Genomic DNA, 9,332 nt, shown 5'->3' on the forward strand with positions numbered 1-9,332 from the left:
ACAGTGTAGCGTGCTCTTGTATGGTAAAACTGTGGCACAAGGTCTCTGGGAAATGAGAGGTAATTAGTAGTGCACATTCCACAAGGGCTTGGTAGCCTCCCAAAATTATCTTTTCAATTAATAAAAGACTGTAAACAGAGACAACGAAGGGCAAATCTACGATATAGCAGACTGATCCTTCATACATGCATGTTTAGATTAGTGTTCTGTCAGACTAAACAGAATAGTTTGGATTTTTGACTAATATTTGAATTTTCTGTGGTAATTCTTAGTGTGTGTTTGCTAGCAATAATCGACAGAAGGTGCTGGGAGCTAAATAAATGAAGCATTGCACAGACTTATTGTCATCATAATAAAAATAAACAGTAAAAGTTTACAGAAAGACGTGACTGCGTGGGAGTAACATAGAATATTAGTGGTGCTTCCTTAAATCTGAGCTTGTAATTTGAAATATCCACTGTATTTTTCATTGTTGAACACATGATGTTTATCTGCAATTGTTTTTTTTTTTTCTGTAAACTTAAATGTGTATTGAAAAACATGTAAAACGAGTATAAAGAAAACTTGCATAAGGCATTCATTTCATATCTAATAGGAAAAATTTATTCACGATTTTAACACAAAAATAAAGTAATGACATATTTAGCCATGGTTCATGGTCTGATTCAGAATTTTAGAAGTGTTGTGTATTTCTCAAGCCTCTTTTGAGTAGCATACACAAAATACTTGGTAATTCCCACACATTCAAAAAGTGACTTTATACAGTGAGGCAGATATCAGACTTTAGTGTAAAATGAACAGCAAACAGTGACCACTATATAAACTCCTCCTTCACTTCCAGGCTAGGTCATGAAAAATCTATTGGGTTTCATGATTAAAATATATATTCTTGTAGTAGGGGAGACTTTTTGGAAAGCCAGAGTAACTTTCAGTAAGTTCGTGCATTCTTCAAGATAGCACAGCTTGATTTAAAACAAACAAAACCCCCCAATGCTCCCTTCAACCCTCCCCAACGAGCTGCTTTTCTTTAAGAAGTGATGTATAAAGCCATGGGTTTGAGTCACACTGTTATGTTTATATAACATAGAGTTTATTCAAATCATCCCACATCTGAATCATACTCTCTAATTCATTGTGGATGTGAGTCAGGCTGGCTGCAAAAATTTCAAAATCTGCCTTGTTTCAGTACTACTTTTTGGCCTTCTTTGTTCTATTATTTTATTTTCCTAAATATCTCTTATTCTGATTTGGAATCATAGAATCATAGAATCGTTAAGGTTGGAAAAGACCCTTAAGATCATCAAGCCCAACCATTAACCTATCACTGCCAAGTCCACCCCTAAACCATGTCCTCAAGAACCACATCTACATGTCTTTTAAATACCTCCAGGGATGGGGACTCAACCACTTCCCTGGGCAGCCTGTTCCAATGCTTGATGACCCTTTTGGTGAAGAAGTTTTTCCTAATATCCAAGCTAAGCCTCCCCTGGCGCAACTTGAGGCCATTTCCTCTTGTCCTATCGCTTGTTACTGGGGAGAAGAGACCGACCCCCACCTCGCTACAGCCCCCTTTCAGGCAGTTGCAGAGAGCGATAAGGTCTCCCCTCAGCCTCCTCTTCTCCAGACTAAACAACCCCAGCTCCCTCAGCCACTCCTCATAAGACTTGTGCTCCAGACCCTTCACCGACTTCATTGCCCTTCTCTGGCCACGCTCCAGCACCTCGATGTCCTTCTTGGAGTGAGGGGCCCAACACTGAACACAGCACTCGAGGTGCAGCCTCACCAGTGCCGAGCACAGGGGCACCATGACCTCCCTGGTCCTGCTGGCCACACTGTTCCTGATACAAGCCAGGATGCTACTGGCCCTCTTGGCCACCTGGGCACACTGCTGGTTCATATTCAGCTAGCTGTGAACCAACACCCCCAGGTCTTTTTTCTGCCAGACAGCTCTCCAGCCACACTTCCCCAAGCCTGTAGCGTTGCCTGGGGTTGTTGTGACCCAAGTGCAGGACCCAGCCCTGAGCCTTGTTGAACCTCATACAATTGGCCTTGGCCCATCGATCCAGCCTGTCCAGATCCCTCTGTAGGGCCTTCCTACCCTCCAGCAGATCAACACTTCCACCGAACTTGGTGTTGCCTGCAAACTTACTGAGGGTGCACTCGATCCCCTCATCCAGGTCATAAATAAAGATTTAAACAGGACCGGCCTCAACACTGAGCCCTGGGGAACACCACTCATGACCGGCCACCAACTGGATTTAACTCCATTCACCACCACTCTCTGGGCTCGGCCGTCCAGCCAGTTTTTAACCCAGTGTAGAGTGCACCCATCCAAGCTGTGAGCAGCCAGCTTCTCCAGGAGAATGCTGTGGGAGACTGTGTCAAAGGCCTTGCTAAAGTCCAGGTAGATAACATCCACAGCCTTCCCCTCATCCACTAAGCGGGTCACCTTGTCATAGAAGGAGACCAGGTTAGTGAAACAGGACCTCCCTTTCATAAACCCATGCTGGCTGGGCCTGATCCCCTGGTTGTCCCGCATGCGCCACGTGATGGCATTCAGGATGATCTGCTCCATGACCTTCCCTGGCACCGAGGTCAGGCTGACAGGCCTATAGTTCCCCGGATCCTCCTTCCGACCCTTCTTGTAGAGGGGCATCACATTTGCTAGCTTCCAGTCATGTGGGACCTCCCTGGTTGACCAGGACTGCTGATAAATGATGGAAAGTGTCTTGGCAAGCTCCTCTGCCACCTCCCTCAGTATCCTCGGGTGGATCCCATCTGGCCCCATGGACTTGTGGGCATTCAGGTGGAGGAGCAGGTCGGTGACTGCCACCTCTTCAACAACCAGGGCTTCATTATGCATCCTATCTCCATCTCCCAGCTCAGGGGCCTGAATGCCCTGAGGATGACCAGTCTGACTATTAAAGACTGAGGCAAAGAAAGCATTAAGTACCTCAGCCGCCTTCTCATCCTTTGTGACAATGTTTCCTTCTGCATCCAACAAAGGATGGAGATTCTTCCTGGCCTTCCTTTTGTCGCTGATGTATTTGTAAAAACATTTTTTGTTATCCTTCACTGCAGTGGCCAGTTTAAGTTATAGCTAGGCCTTTGCCTTTCTAATTTTCTCCCTGCATAACCTCACAACATCCTTGTAGTCCTCCTGGGTTGCCTGCCCCTTCTTCCAAAGGTGGTAGGCTCTCCTTTTTTTTCCTGAGTTCTAGCCAAAGCTCTCTGTTCAGCCAGGCCGGTCTTCTCCCCTGCTTGCTTGTATTTCGGCACATGGGGACGGCCTGCTGCTGCGCCTTTGAGATTTCCTCCTTGAATAATGTCCAGCCTTCCTGAACTCCTCTGCGCTGCAGGACTGCCTCCCAAGGGACTCTGTTAACCAGACTCCTGAACAGCCCAAAGCCTGTCTTTCTAAAGTCCAGGGTAGCGGTTTTGCTGACCCCCTTCCTTACTTCTCCAAGAATTGAAAACTCTATCATTTCGTGGTCGCTGAGCCCAAGACAGCCTCCGACCACCATATTGCCCACCAGGCCCTCTCTGTTCATAAACAGCAGGTCCAGTGGGGCATCCCCCCTGGTTGGCTCGCTTACCAGCTGTGTCAGGCAGTTATCTCCCACACACTCCAGGAACCTCCGAGACTGTTTCCTCTCTGCTGTGTTGTATTTCCAGCAGATAGCTGGTAAGTTGAAGTCTCCCACGAGAACGAGGGCTAGAGACTGTGAGACTTCAGCCGGCCATCTGTAGAATACTTCATCTGTTTCTTCATCTTGGTTGAGTGGTCTATAACAGACTCCCACCAGGATATCTGCCTTGTTGGCCTTCCCCCTGATCTTCACCCATAAGCACTCAACCTTATCGTTACCTTTGTTGAGCTCAATCAAAACACTGTCTAACGTATAGAGCTACCCCACCACCTCTCCTTCCTTGCCTGTCCCTTTTAAAGAGCTTGTAGCCGTCCATTACAGCACTCCGGATGTGTGAGTCATCCCACCATGTTTCCGTGATGGCGACTACATGGTCAGTTTGGCTTAGTTTTTGTTTCTCTGTTTTCTATTGTTATAATTCAAGCACTTTGTACTGTCTTTTTGAAAGCAGTGGGCAAAATATGCAACACACTCTATATCCTTCATATGACTGGGGATATGATGGATATTGTTTCCTTATTTATACCTGCAAAGAACAGCGAACAGAGAGGTGTCCCTGTCAGAAGAAATTCCTAGCAGGAGCGTAACACTTCAGATCTCTTCTCTGAAAGAGGAGTGGTAATTATGCCTTTTTTTTTTGCCTTGATCTTACAAGTGCTTGTGCCTGAATTAAACCAGGGAAGTCACCATGTCAAAGCAAAGCCAGAGGCTGGCAGGCATGATACAACTCAAGACGTGTTTGCTGGGAATAACAAATCCAAGAATTCATCCCTGTAAAATATCGATAGTATTCAGAAAGTCCTCAGTGATACCAAATATTGGTTTCTAAGTAAATGCAACACTGTTCTGATTTGCATGTGTAAATGCGCAGACTGGATTGTTACAGTCTCCAGGTTTTTATTCCACGTGCATGAAAGTCTCAAAGGTGCAACTGTGAGCAAAATGCACACCTCTGAGACTTCATGATACTGTACAGGATAGCAACTGTGTCGTACTATTGTGCTTCCATTGAATTATATAAAGTCAAATAAGTATTGGGTGGTTCCATGTGCATCTTCAAGGTTGACTTTGAAGTCTTTTAAAGCAAATATGCATTGCAGCCAAAGAAACTATATTCCCTCTTAATTCCATACTGAAATCCACAGATTTATAGGAACAAAGTCTTTCAGTAGTATTTTCATGGTAGTACTTTTTAATTATTTGGTTTAAACTATGCTACAAGACACTACTGCAAAACAGTTAGAGCAAAATTAATTTCATTACACTAAATTTACTTCAACATGAATAATAGTTAATCACAATATCGATTGCTTCATATTTTTGATAAGACAACATGATGCTATCTAATTTCAGTCTGTCTTCTAATCTTTGCACAAAGTTGATGATACTAGCATGTGAGTTACATGTATGGAACCAGTGTAGAGGAGTAAGACATCCCCTTTTTCCTACCTTTTTTGGAAGAATGTTCTTTAAATGTTTTACCTGAAGTGGCAGCCAGGAGTGCTGTATTTAAGAGGAATAACCACAGCAACTTCTTGTTGGCACCCATCTTGTCAAGAAATGCCAGTAAAGCAGAGCATCAGAATTTATACTCTGCACCTGTAAAAGGGTGAGGCTCCCAAGGTCAGTCTGACCCTTCTTATGTCTGCTTTCTTATGCAATATTTTTATGACTACCTGATCTTTACCGAATGATCATATATCAATGGTAAAGTTTCAATTTCCCAGATAATTTTTGCTACTGCCCTTATTATAAATTATCTTAACTGTATGTGCAGGCCCAGTGTTACCTTTGGAACCAGACTGGTGAATCTGCGTATTTCTTTGCCCACACCATCCCAATTTTATTTATTTACTGCTTGTAACAAATTAATTAAGCAGACTGTAACGTGTTGCAAGGTGAGGCAGCAAATTCACAGCAAGCTTTCTGATAAATCCTTCAGCAGAGAGCCCTGGTCTCATAAATGTTCATATTTCTGATGGTTTCAACTTGAAATTACAGGCTTGTTTCCCTGCTGCTTGTACACAAATAGCACAGCATAAATGGGATTATGTCAGGTATCAAAAGTAAATTAACGCCAGCTATTTGTAACATACCCTAAGTGGACCTCATCTGGGGGCTTCTGTTGAGCTTGCTCTGCTTTACCAATGTCTTCCCTCAATCTACTGCTGTGCTCCTTAGCTGAATTTGCCAACAAGACTTCCTTCAATCCTTTGAATCACAAAGTTTAAAAAGGGAAAGCAGTATGGGTTGAAGTAAAATCAAAAGTCCTGTTGAAATGGTTTCCTCGGTTCGTCTGTGTGAAGTCTTAATGGAGTTGTAGATTGCTTAGGGCACAACAGCCCACATTCCTATCCTGCTAGTCTGTTCGCTGGAGTCACTGTCTTGCACTTCTACTGTTTCTCCTCATCTAACGAGGAGAAATACAGGCCAGCTAGAAACAGGCCAACTGTTGGTCTAATATTCTATTCATTATGCTTCATCCAGGCTGTACCTATCTGTTTGTTTTGGCTATGATACAAACGGCAACCAAACCGCAATAGTTGACATAACTCATGATTCCTGCTGGTATATTCCAACCTTCCTCCTGCAGAAAAGCACAGTTTGGGTCTAGAGAGAACGGAAATAGAGTCCTCTTTCTGCAAAGGTTCACAGCACTAGAATAGAGGAAGGAAAGACAAAAGGCAAGAGTCCAGAAACAGAATCAGAAGCTGTCAAAGCGGGTGCTGAGAAGAGCAAACAAACTGGAGGACAATGGTAAATACAACTGATTGTATTCATATGTTAATAAAGAAATGTAAGCCTGAACATTGCTATTCACAGCTCTACTGTTCCTGACTTCCTCACAAAAGCAAAAACAATACCATGTGCTCAGTGGAGTGATCACACACTGTCATTGGGAAGGGGCTATGGGGTCATAATCCTGCCTCTAAATTCTTGAAAAATGAGACCTTTGTGCAGACCAAGGAGCCCAAACAGCTGGAAAGCAGTTTTGCAGAAAAGGACCTGGGGGTCCTGGTGAACGGATTGACCATGAGCCAATAATGTGCCCTTGCAGCAAAGACGGCCAGTGGCATCCTGGTGCTGCGTTCAGAGGAGCGTGGCAGCAGGTCAAGGGAGGTGATCCTCCCCCTCTACTCAGCACTGGTGAGAGACACCTGGGATGCAGGTTCCAGTTCTGGGCTCACCAGTACAAGAGAGACATGGACACACTGGAGCAAGTTTAGGAAAGGGACACTAAGGTGATTAAGGGACTAGAGCATCTCTCATATGAGGAGAGGCCCAGAGAAGAGAAGGCTCAGGAGGATCTCATCAATGTGTACAAATACCTGATGGGACGCAGTAAAAACGGAGCCAGACTCTTCTCAGTGGTGCCTAGTGGCAGGATGAGAAGCAATGGGCGTGAACTGAAGTACAGTAAATTCCATTTAAACATAAGGAAAAAGAATTTCACTGTAAGGGAGATCAAGCACTGGAATAGGTTGCCCAGTAAGGTTATAGATTCCTCCCTTCTTCAAGATATTCAAAACCAGCTGGACACAGTCCTGCTTTCTCTGACACTGCTTTGAGCAAGGGGATGGACTAGATGATCTCCAGAACATCCAGCCTTAGCTGGTTTCTGACACGATGAATAGAAAATTTATGGATGACGTTAAGGAGATTCAAGAACAGAGGAGGACTAAACGTGCTGTGGTTAAATTTATGCACAACACTTAAATCTGCTAGCATGGTTCTTTAATACAAACGTGGCTGTCAGAGTTCTTGCCAGACCAATGCCAGCTTCCTGGTGCATTTCTGACACTTCCAGTAAATGTTCTTTCAGTTATAAGAGGACCTGTGTCATCAGGTTTGATAACAGGCATCTTTGATTTGCAGCTGCTAAAGAGCAGCGTCCTCTGTACTAAACACGGCTCTCCTTTCTATTGTACATACCGACATCAGAGCAGCAGGAAGTTTGTTGCAAAATAAAGTACCATAAAAAAAACTGTAAGTAACCTGATGTATGAGGCTGCATTTGTGATAACATATCAGCAATCCATTGCTGTTCTCACATCATTAAGAAATGGAAACTGTTGCCTCAGCACATATCGCTGAGACAGAATACAAGGGATCGAATTTGTCTTACCGTAATAAAAAAGATGTCAGACACATGAAACCTAAAGAAATTTGTCTAAGAAAATCAGCCTCAGTTAACTCATGATATCTGCTATCAGAGGTCAGCTGTTTGCTGGAACAAGTGTTTGCTGGAACAAGTGCTGCCTGAACATGAGCCCGCAGTGTGCTCAGGTGGCCAAGAGGGCCAATGGCATCCTGGCTTGTATCAGCAATGGTGTGGCCAGCAGGACCAGGGAAGTGAATGTCCCCCGTACTCGGCACTGGTGAGGCTGCACCTCGAATTCTGTGTTCGGTGTTGGGCCCCTCACTCCAAGAAGGACATCGAGGTGCTGGAGCGTGGCCAAAGAAGGGCAATGAAGTTGGTGAAGGGTCTAGAGCACAAGTCCTATGAGGAGTGGCTGAGGGAGCTGGGGTTGTTTAGTTTGGAGAAGAGGAGGCTGAGGGGGGAGACATTATTGCTCTCTACAACTGCCTGAAAGGAGGCTGTAGCAAGGTGGGGGTTGGTCTCTTCTCCCCAGTAACAAGTGATAAGATGAGAGGAAATGGCCTCAAGCTGCACCAGGGGAGGTTTAGGTTGGATATTAGGAAAAACTTCTTCACTGAAAGGGCTGTCAGGCCCTGGCACAGGCTGCCCAGGGAAGTGGTTGAGTCCCCATCCCTGGAGGTATTTAAAAGACATGTAGATGTGGTGCTTGAGGACATGGTTTAATGGTGGACTTGGCAGTGATAGGTTAATGGTTGGACTTGATGATCTTAAGGGTCTTTTCCAACCTTAACGATTCTATGATTCACTAAATTATACTGTTACATGTGGATTAAAGAAATAAGTTATCTTTTCTATGCAATTTCAATAAAAAATGCAGGTCCAAACTACCAAAGGTTGGATTTTTCAAACACAGTTGTCATTTTTAGTGGCACTTAAAGATGTTAAGTACTATAGAAAGCTCTGCCATCTCCCTTGATCAATCATTTTCTTTCAGTTTGAGAAAGAAAAAATTAAAAGATTTTACTTATTATAGCACTCTGTGTTCTAGATCCACAGACTGTTTTTCTGCCATGTGCTTCTTGCAGGAGGGAGCTCGAACACATCAGTCTTCACATTGATCCTTTGTATCTGGCCAGGAATGCTCTGCAGGACTTAAGTTCTTAGATATGTTCCCATTCATTTCATGTTGTACACAGATGGGTAATACCCCATCAGGAGAGCACCAGGTACTTCTCAGACTTTTACTGTTAGCCTGCTTTGCTCTGTCCCTACAACAGGAGAAAGTTCATAGAATCATAGAATGGTTTGGGTTGGAAGGGACCTTAAAGATCATCTGGTTCCAACTCCTCTGCCATAGGCAGGGACACCTTCCACTAGACCAGGTTGCTCAAAGCCCCATCCAGCCTGGCCTTGAACACTTCCAGGGATGGGGCATCCACAATGTCTCTGGGCAACCTCTTCCAGTGCCTCACCACCCTCACGGTGAAGAATTTCTTCCCTAATCTAATCTAAATGTACCTTCTTTCAGTTTAAAGCCATTACCCATTGTCCTATCACTACACACCCTTGTAAAAAGTCCC

Source organism: Platalea leucorodia (assembly GCF_965183815.1).
Source record: "Platalea leucorodia genome assembly, chromosome: 4".
Classification (NCBI taxonomy): Eukaryota; Metazoa; Chordata; class Aves; order Pelecaniformes; family Threskiornithidae; genus Platalea; species Platalea leucorodia.